The sequence below is a fragment of the Hevea brasiliensis genome, chromosome 2 (genome assembly GCF_030052815.1).
Source record: "Hevea brasiliensis isolate MT/VB/25A 57/8 chromosome 2, ASM3005281v1, whole genome shotgun sequence".
NCBI lineage: Eukaryota > Viridiplantae > Streptophyta > Magnoliopsida > Malpighiales > Euphorbiaceae > Hevea > Hevea brasiliensis.
In genome coordinates this window covers 5,208,522-5,217,130 of record NC_079494.1, presented here as the reverse complement: position 1 = coordinate 5,217,130, position 8,609 = coordinate 5,208,522, and the positions used below count along the sequence as shown (strand labels likewise).

Below are 8,609 nucleotides of genomic sequence, written 5' to 3'. Positions count from 1 at the left end.
AAACGACTTTATCACTATAAAGATTTTGAAAAAATAAAATGTTACCATTAAAAATTTTGACATATTTATTTTGCCAATAGTTAAAAAACTTTTTGTCACATCAAATAAAATATGATGAAAATAATTTTCACAATAATTATTTTGACAAATAAAAATTAGTTACTTTTTAATTTGTGAAAAACAAGTTCGTTACTATTACAAAATAGTATTTGTTCTAATTGAATGCATAAAACTTATATTTTGTCACCCTTATAAATTTTTGATGTAATATATTTTGTCACAAAATATTAATTGTGATTAAATATTTTGTCATTCTCCCAGCTTTATGACAATTATATTTTTGTCAGAATTTCAATTGTGATGCAATAAGTTCATCACATTAATTATTTTTTGATAAATTTTTTGTTGTCACTATAAATATTACAACAAATATTTTTGCCACATTAAATCACAAGTGATAAAATTTATTTTGTCAAAATAACTATCATGACAATTAATATTTTGTCATAATTACATTTATGAGAAATTTATTTGTCATTATTAAAATTTTGGCAAAATATTATTTGTCACAATATAAAATTTTGTTACTATAAAGGTCAATAATTTTACCTTAAACATAAAAATATTGTGACAAAAGTTGGCTTGTTGTGACAAACTTATCTTCTTTTGAGACAAAGTATTTTGTCAAAATATTATAGTTTTAGTGACATGTTACCTTTGTCACTATAATTGCTAATTTATTTTCACAAAATTAAATTTGTCACCATTTACTTATTAAGACGAGCTTATTTTGACAAACAAGATGACAAAATAAATTTGTCACAATAGAATTATTGTGATAAAAGTGGTATTTATAATGACAAAATATATTGTTAGTATAAACTAAAATTCTTGTAGTGTATGGAGTACATTTTTCCATTCTCTGCAAGTTTTATGGTCATCATACTAGCCCTTGTAACCCTATTCAACTATTTTTTTACGATATCAAGAAAAGCATCCAATAAGAAGAGACTACCACCGGAAGCCGCCGGTGGATGGCCTGTTATTGGCCACCTACCTCTCCTCGCGGGGTCACAGCCACGTCACATAACCCTGGGAAACTTGGCTGACCAGATGGGACCAATATTCACAATCAAGATTGGTGTGCATCGAGTTTTGGTGGTAAATAATTCGGAGCTGGCGAGGGAATGCCTTACGACGAACGACAAAGCTTTTGCCAATCGTCCTAAAGCTCTTGCCATGGAAATATTGGGCTACAATTATTTCATGGTTGGCACCAGCCCATATGGAGAGTATTGGCGCCAAATACGCAAGATTGTCAGTCTTGGGCTTCTCTCCAATCAACGGCTAGGGATGCTCAAACATGTGCGCGAGGCTGAGGTAAAAGCATCCATCGAAGGGTTATACAATGAATGGATCAAGAACAAGAATAATTCGAGCCAAGTTTTGGTGGAATTGAAGAGATGGTTCTGGGACGTAAGTCTAAATGTGATATTCAAGATGGTTACAGGGAAAAGATATGCAGAGCCCAAAAAAGGCGATGAAGGTAGAGACAGCGATGATGAATGGCGATATGCAATGAGAGATTTTTTCAAATTGACTGGGAAGTTTGTGGTGTCAGATGCGTTTCCATTCCAAAGGTGTTTGGATCTTGGTGGGGATGAGAAGGTGATGAAAAAGACAGCAAAAGGGCTAGACAATGTACTTGGAGAATGGTTACACGAACACAAGCAGACGAGAGCTTCCGGCATGGCAAAGAAAAGAAGGAAGACTTCATGGATGAGTTACTGTCCATCATGGATAACGCAAAAGAGTTCTCTAGCCAAGATGTTGATACTATTATCAAATTTACGTGCCTGGTATACAGAGAGATACATAGAAAACCCTTATATTAGAAAAAGTAAAAATCAATGTTTTATTTGTTCTGAAATGATATAATTTCTCTGATTCACATGCAGGCTCTTATTCTAGCTGCTTCAGACTCTACAGCGGTAACACTAACTTGGACTTTGTCATTGCTACTCAACAATCGTCATGTTTTAAAGAAAGCACAACAAGAGTTAGACATCATTGGCGGTAGAGAAAGGCAAGTGAACGAATCAGACACGAAGGATTTGGTTTAACTCCAAGCCATCATCAAAGAATCGTTTAGGTTGTATCCTGCTGGTCCATTATCGGTGCCACATGAATCCATAGAAGATTGCAGTATAGGAGGCTATCACATTCCAGCAGGTACACAGCTTATTCTAAATATTTCAAAAATTCAAAGAGATTCGCATGTGTGGTTGAATCCTTCAGAGTTTATACCAGAGAGGTTTCTTACAACCCACAAGGATGTTGATGTTAAGGGCCAGAATTTTGAGCTAATACCATTCAGTAGTGGAAGAAGAATGTGTCCTGGAGTTTCATTTGCTGTTCAAGTTTTGAACCTCACACTTGCTACTTTGTTACATTCTTTTGAAATTGAAACTCCATCAGGCCAACCAGTTGATATGACCGAGGGTGCTGGACAAATCAACATCAAAGTCACTCCCATCGATGCTCTTCTTGAGCCACGCCTTCCTCCTCACTTTTACTGCTATTAATAAATGATATCAACCATGCGGAGATTCTAGGTCGCACTTGAACTTTGTTGGCGATGTTCATCGTAATGGGGTTGATGGTACTTTCTTTATTGAATCAGCTCTACTAGCCTAGCCTAGCATAGCATAGTTTAGTTGCAAAGACACATCACCCATCAGGCACCTTTAAGTCCGAGTTCAAATAAAAAAAAAAGTCGAACTATGATAATAAGCGTAACTTATTTATGTATATTATGATGATGGTGTAATAAATCAACTTTTATATGAGAATAAATTAAATGCTAAATTACATTAACTTTTTTTTTCTCTCTCTCCTTTCTCTATCCCACAACCCTTCACTCTTTTGGTTTTCATAATCCACAGCTGAGAAATTTTTCAAAACATGAGATTAGTAAGAAAAATTTTTCAAATTTTGGGTGAGGAGAAATTATTCTTCAAACTAGGGTTTTCAATTCATTGTGCCAATCATAATAATAAATAATGTGTCGCATACTCTTCATCAATCTAATTGATGAAATACTCAAACTATCAGCTTTTTTGTAATTTTTTCAATGGCAAACAACTAAAAAATTTCTAAAGTGCAGGTTCTTTGTTAGTGAAAATGCAAATAAGTGGCTTTTAAAATGGCGCATCTCAAACATTAATTTATAATTTACTCTTAAATTAATTGAATTGACAATTACATAATTCAGTGAATTTTGTACTTGTATGACTATTCTTCGGATCTAAAAGGGATATGTCTTTTTGATAAGCAAAATTTTATTAATAAAATTCAAGATAAATTTAGCATGAACAACATTGCTAACCCAAGTCAATAGATCACGAATATTTATATTTTAAATTTTACTTAATTAACTTATTATTACTCGCATATGATCATAACTATGCTATGTTGATTTTTTGTTTTTTCAGATTTTTAAGTTGAACTATTAAAGCTTGCTTTTCTAGTCACACTTGCTCCTATAGTAGGGGAGATAGGGTGTGACAATTTTTCTATCAATCAATTTATCATTATATCAAAAGTTGTTTCTAATGTAGATAGCCATTTCATTTACAAGTGAAATATTATTTAAAATTATAATAATTCTATTTAAAAAATGATAAATCTTATTTAAAAATATGAATGGTATGCTAATTTTTTTTTATTAATTAAACTTATATAAATCAAATTATATAATCAGATGTAAATAATACTTTTTTTCTAAATTAAATATTAAGAATTAATTGATTTAATTTTCCATAACAAAAATTTATTAATAATTATCACTTGATCTCAAAAGAATCAAATAAGTATTCAAAACTTTAAAGAGGGCGAAACGCCTATCCTATTTTTTATTTATTGTCTTTTCTTTCGGTTTCTTTAATTCTGCATGAGACAAATGTTTAATATATAAAGCTTAAGATCAACTGTTTGTCATGAGGCTTTGATTTGCAGCATTCGGCAAGTTGTGGACATGAGCCATTAAATTTTTAATAGAAAATATCCCATTCTGGTAATTTAGTTTATCAACTGTTTGTCATTTTGGTAAAACGACAATTCATATACGTGTATCTTTGACAATATATGAGATGACGTGACATGCGCGCAGTTTCTTTGCAATAATTAAATATATATTGACTTTAAAATTTATGTCGCTAAATTTACCAAGCACGGGGCAATTTACCGAAGCATGCCGACAAAAAAAAAAATTTATTAAAAGAGAATAAATTTAAAATTATTTATTAAAATAGGATGTTTTAACTTGTACGGAAAAGAGAGAAAATTAATCATTAGTATAAGTAATAATTAGTGAATAAAAAAATTAAAAGATATATATAATTACTTAAAAAGTAATTAGATGCTATTCTAAAAAACATCTAATTATTTTTTTATTCTTAAAAATTTATATTCATTATTTTAAGGTCTTTAAAATTTTTTTTAATTATAAAATTATTCATATATTTTATAAAATAATTATAAATATTATAACTATTTATAAATAAGTTTTTATATTTTTATAATTAATAAATATGTGAGGATTAATTTTTAAAATTAAAAAATTAATATTTATTATATATAAAAAAGTTAAAAATTATACATAAAATTATAACTATATAACATAAAATATTTAAAAATACAAATATTATTTATATGTAAATGAGCACTAATATTTATTTGGCAAATTAATAAAATTAGTATAGTGAATAAATTATATTAAATATTTTATAAATATTTGAAAATTGGTATTATTTAGTGTTTATTAATTTAAAAAAAATTAAATTGTGATAAATATTATTAATATTAATTAATAAAAAAGATATGAATAAATAATTGTTGAAATATATTAATTAAAGATAAATAAAATAATAAAAGTAATGTGTGTACATATATATTATTTCTTTAATTTATAATTTATCAAGTTTGGACAATATCACAATCTTATGGGGAGTTTGAATTATATAACAATTAGAATTTGCATTAAAATCTTGTAACCAGGAACAACTCAATGCGATTTCACAATCACAAAAGATTGAATTATCTTATAAATTTTAATAAATAGAGATTTGATGAAATTTGATTTAAAGGAAAAAAAAATGAAAGATTCTTGGTTGAGTTTCAGGTGGATTTTTATAAATCTCCAGACTTTCACTCTAAAAGGTGGCAACTTAGAAAAAAAAAATATAAGTAACATTTAAATATTTTAGTGATAATCTATTTAATTAGTAAGAATATAAAGGACAAAATAAACAAAATAAATGAAAATATATAATCAAGTGTCATAACTCGATTATCTAATTATCAATTTTTTCTTCCCATATAATTCATTGATTAATAATTATTAAAAGCTATTTATTATATACTAATTATCAAAATTTTATGTTATTAAATATTGAAACTATATTTAAAATATGTATACATTGTTTTTATTATTTTGTTTATTTTGATTTTTTTAATTTCATATTTCACAAACATTAATTTAATATTTATAAATTATTTTATTTATTTTTAAATAATTTATTTCAACAATTATTTATTCATATTCTTTATTAATTCATATTAACAATATTTATCATAATTTAATATTCTATTAAATTAATAAATACTAAATAATACTAATTTTTAAATATTTATAAAATATTTAATATAATTTATTCACTATGCTAATTTTATTAATTTGCTAAATAAATATTAATGCTCATTTACATATAAATATTTTATTCACACTGCTGTGGAAGGACCAAATGTAAGAATAACAGCACTTGCAAATGTTACCAAAGCCAGAAATGAGTAAGATGCTCCAGATGTGAAATTGAGGTAAAATATTTACTCTTTATGATATTAGAGACCTATGCATTATCATATATGTACTACATTATTTGTGAAGAGAGGAGTTCAAATGGATAAATCTGAATGAGATATTCTAGTTATTAACCCTTTAGAGCACAGTATGATGGGGAATAGGGTCTGGTCCCTAAAAATTGAACTGAGATGGGGGGTATTATCAACTGATGGGATTAAAGTGGATTTTAAGAAGATAGGAACCATAGTGAAATGAAAGCCACTTAAGAATGTTAAGTTGAGTAGAATAGTAAAAGTTAAGCCAGCCCTAAGAAGTGGAGTCTAGAAGGATAAGATATTAGAAAATCTGGTCCATAAGGATATACTGTAGTGACTATGTAATGTTCTTGATATTTGTACTGTAAGCTGCAGATTATAGTATTGACAAGGGATTATTGTGTAGAGCTACGTGCTTCATCGTGGTACACCAAGATGAGGTTGTTTGCAAGTGGTCTTTGCTTGGGTATAGTTACGCTAGAATATAGTACTATTAAGGGAAATAAATGTGGAAATTCTAGTTAGAAACTTAAAACTTTAGAGCTGGCATATCGAAAGGTAACAATTATAAGGTAGCTAGAGTCAGTGACTCGGTTACCCCAGCGTGAACTACAATTACTACAGGAATTGCTATAAGCCTAGACGTTTCAGTATAGCTATAAATTAGAGAGAACACCCTGAGGGTGAAGCCATCTAGTCCTCGATATGGGGTCTTACAATTATTTTGATATTTTAGTCAGAAAGGAATGATTTAGATAATTGAGAAAATACTCAGAAGTTGTATTGCTACTCTTAGAGGGAGCAAGAATAGATACCTTCCATTGATGGAGTTCGCATATAGTAATAGTTATTAAATAAGCATAAAGATATCAGGATATAAGGCCTTGTGTGAGATAAATGCAGAGTACCTAGACAAGGGCAAGTTAACAGGATTAGAATTGGTAAAAGAGACTAAAGACCAGTAAAGATCCTAGTATGAGAAATCAAGGAACTAATGAATAAGAGAATTTCATGGGTGGAAATACTAAAGGCAGAGGAAACAATGATGGGAGAGTGAACAAATAATGAGATAAAGATATTCTCAGTTATTTGAATCCAATGAATTTCAAGGACGAAATTCCTTTTCAGAGGGGAAAAATTGTAACGCCCTCACTTTAGGTAATCCGTACGTTCAACTGTTCCAGTGACCAATGTCTGTCCGAACAGCCAGAATGTCTAGAATTATATTTAAACTAGAATAAGGAGTCATAAATAACCTAAATAAAGATCAAGAAAAATTAAAGAAAAATAAAAGAAGCAAAAATGTAAAGAAGTTAAGTGAGCCGAAGCTCTAACGATAGGTAACCTAAGGGGAAGCGACTGTGAAGATAGTTAGTAACCCTAGACTCGTGGGGAACCCTGTGAAATAATTTTTGGGACTCAAGTAAAGGATTCTTGAGGCTTAGATGGCAATAGAATGCCAAGGAAATATAAGAAAAATTATGTTAATTGGTACAGACAATTTTAACTCGGTAAGCAAAACGAATGGCATTTTGGTCATTTCTTAATGAAAATAATAGATGGAAAATTAAGAAAATTAATTGCAAATTTTAAATGAAAATTAAATGAAAATTTGCCTAATAAGACAAACTATTTATTTAACATTAAATTAAACTTAAATATCTTAAAAAAAGTAGAAAAACCATCAGATTTCTCTTCCTCTCCAAAGCTTGTCGTCCTCCTCTTCGTTTTCTCTCTCAAAGTTTCTTTCAAAACCTCCATTAAAACCCACTACCAAGCTTGAAATCCAACCAATCTCACCCCAAAACTCACACTTCTCTTCACTAAAAATTTCTCTTACATTTTGAGTAAGTGTTTGGCAGCCAAGAAAGAGAAGGAAAGTGAAGTTTCGGCAAGTCCAAGTTGGGCACAAGTGAGGTTAGTGCCATAACCAAGCTTCTTTCTTTCTTTAATCCTTATTAGAGTAGTGAATTAAGTAGAAATCTTATGAAATTGAAGGAAAATATTAAGTGTTTGAAGAATCAAATTTTTGGCAGCCATGAGAAGATTGGGGTTTGATGAATTTTTTATGAAATTAATTTGTTTATTAATGTTGTTGATGAAAATATATGATAGATAAGTTGATTAGAATGAGTTGGTATGTGTTGGATGAAATTATTGATTGTGAGGGTTAGAGTTTGTGATAAATTGGGGATATTGTGCTTTGATGCTTAATTGGTGTTATTAAGGTTAATTAGTGACCATTTGACATGGTTTGACCTTAAAATGGAAGTGATTGTGGCATTGAATTATGAATTGGAGGTGCTGCCCTTTTGCTGGAAATTCTGGACTTTGAATCCAGTGGGTCTGGGCAGTCATAAGTTGAGTTGTGTAGCTTCAATTGGTATAAGACTAATTGAAAGTGAAACTAGGGATATAATGCCACATTTTTCATGAAGAGACCTTATCTACAAAACCAACATAAAGTAATATAAAAATTGCCTAAATCCGGATAATCAAAATCTGGACCTGGAAAAATGACCATATGAACAGTATTTGTTCAAATGGCCATAACTTTGTGTAGAGAGGTCCAAATGACCTGATTCTTGAACCTATGAAAAGTTTAGACATATTAGAACAACTTTCATGAGGAATTGAAACCCAAATTCTAATCATAACCTAATCAAATTGCTAACCAAAGTTAGCTCCTCAAAACTACTAAAACAAAAATT

At 29.4% G+C, this 8,609-nt stretch overlaps 1 pseudogene; it reads left to right on the top strand.

Annotated features, from left to right (window-relative positions):
• Positions 1–900: 900 nt before the first annotated feature.
• LOC131172206 (cytochrome P450 CYP82D47-like) lies at positions 901–2,600 on the top strand (annotated as a pseudogene).
• The last annotated feature ends 6,009 nt before the right edge of the window (positions 2,601–8,609 follow it).